General features: G+C 37.5%; 1 pseudogene; it reads left to right on the top strand.

Annotated features, from left to right (window-relative positions):
• Positions 1-482: 482 nt before the first annotated feature.
• LOC144255090 (cytochrome c oxidase subunit 7A2-like, mitochondrial pseudogene) lies at positions 483-1091 on the top strand (annotated as a pseudogene).
• The last annotated feature ends 1379 nt before the right edge of the window (positions 1092-2470 follow it).

Raw genomic sequence — 2470 nt, forward strand, 5'->3', positions numbered from 1 at the left:
ACAAATAAATGAGCTCATACTTCATCTCAAAACCCTAGAAAAGGAAGAGCAAAACAACAGCAAATGTATCAGAAGGCAAGAAATAATTAAAATCAGAGCAGAAATCAACGAAATTGAAACAAAAGAAACTATTGAAAAAATTGACAAAACTAAAAGTTGGTTCTTCGAAAAAATAATAAGATTGACAGACCCTTAGCCATGCTAATGAAGAGAAGAAGAGAGAGAACTCAAATTACTAACATACAGGATGAAAAAGGCAATATCACAACAGATGCTACAGAAATACAGAAGATAATTAGAAATTATTTTGAAACCCTATATTCCAATAAAATACAAGATAGTGAAGACATCAATAAATTTCTTAAGTCATATGATTTGCCCAAATTGAGTCAGGAGGATACACACAATTTAAACAGACCAATATCAATGGAGGAAATAGAAGAAGCCATCAAAAGACCACCAACCCCTTCTCTGGGGCGGTCGCGCAGGCAGCGGCTGCGGGAAGCTGGACACCAGCATCATGTATTATAAATTTAGTGGATTCACGCAGAAATTAATTGGAGCATGGGCTTCGGAAGCCTACAGCCCGCAGGGATTAAGGCCAGTGGTTTCCACAGAAGCACCACCTATCATATTTGCCACACCGACTAAACTGACCTCTAGTCCCACTGGTTATGATTATGCTGGGAAGAACAAGGTTCCAGAGCTACAGAAGTTTTTCCAGAAATCTGATGGCGTGCCCGTCCATCTGAAACGAGGCCTTCCTGACCAAATGCTTTACCGGACCACCATGGCGCTGACTGTGGGAGGGACCATCTACTGCCTGATTGCCCTCTATATGGCTTCACAGCCCAAAAACAAATAAGTTAGGCTACAGAGGACTGTTTTTTTTTTTTTTTGCATAAACCCTTTGAAATTTCATTGTCCCCTCCCCCACTTGGATGATTTACTTAACATTTTTTCAAAAAATAAGAAAGAGAAAGATATGAAGACAATATTTTGGTTTGCTTATGAAATGCATATGGCCTGTCAGATGTCAGGCTCATTTGACAGTTAAAACTATTGTTTAAAGACACACACTGCACTGTGTTTTGGAGTCCTGATTTCCCTAGAGGTTCTGGATGAAGGTTGCACACAGGCTCATTAACATAAGTCTGTGCTGAGGTCCTCTGGGACTTGGGAATGCATTTTTAAGCATGGAGCATAGAAGCCTTTCTGGATTTGGATGTGACTGAGAATGGAAGATGGAATCTAAGGCCAGGTGCATGAAATGAGGGGTTTGAGTCAGTAGTCACCTTGGGAATTTTTCCATCTTACAGCAAAATGTTAATAGCAATTATTTGCAGCCTGCCTGTATTCATTGGGCAGTTTATTTCAAAGGGTTATATGCCTCATCCCAGATCTTTAGTGAAATTTTATGTGTAATTGTTGTGTACTCCATCACGGGAACAGAGAATACCTGTTTAGTGTTGCACTTGAGATTGGTGTCTGTCTTGTTAATGCATCTGTGCCACAAATTCTACTTTATCTCTTAAAGACTTGTTATGGCTTTAAATTATGGTTTATTTTGACTATGGAATAAATATGTGAATGAAAAAAAAAAAGACCACCAACCAAGAAAAGCCCAGGACAGGATGGGTATACAGTGGAGTTTTACAAACTTTTAAAGAAGAATTAATACCAATACTTTCAAGTTATTTCAGGAAATAGAAAAAGAGGGAGCGCTTCCAAATTCATTCTATGAGTCCAACATCACCCTGATTCCGAAACCAGACAAAAACACTTCAAAGAAAGAAAAGTACAGACCAATATCTCTAACGAACCTAGATGCAAAAATCCTCAATAAAATTCTGGCGAATCGGATACAAAAACATATCAAAAAAATTGTGTACCATGATCAAATAGGATTTATCCCTGAGATGCAAGGCTGGTTCAATATACGGAAATCAATAAATGTTATTCACCACATCAATAGACTTAAAGATAAGAACCATATGATCATCTCGATAGATGCAGAAAAAGCATTCGACAAAGTACAGCATCCCTTTATGTTCAAAACACTAGAAAAACTAGGGATAACAGGAACTTACCTCAACATTGTAAAAGCTATTTATGCTAAGCCTCAGGCTAGCATCATTCTAAATGTAGGAAAATTGAAGGCATTCCCTCTAAAATCTGGAACAAGACAGGGATGCCCTCTCTCACCACTTCTATTCAATATAGTTTCAAAATACTGGCCAGAGCAATTAGACAGACGAAAGAAATTAAAGGCATAAAGATAGGAAAAGAAGAGTTTAAATTATCACTATTTCCAAATGACATGATCCTATACCTAGAAGACCCAAAAGGTTCTACAAATAAACTACTAGAGCTAATAAATGAATTCAGCAAAGTGGAAGGATATAAAATCAACATGCATAAATTAAAGGCATTCCTGTATATCAGCGACAAATCTTCTGAAATGGAAATG

This window comes from Urocitellus parryii, chromosome 5, assembly GCF_045843805.1.
Source record: "Urocitellus parryii isolate mUroPar1 chromosome 5, mUroPar1.hap1, whole genome shotgun sequence".
Taxonomy (NCBI): Eukaryota; Metazoa; Chordata; class Mammalia; order Rodentia; family Sciuridae; genus Urocitellus; species Urocitellus parryii.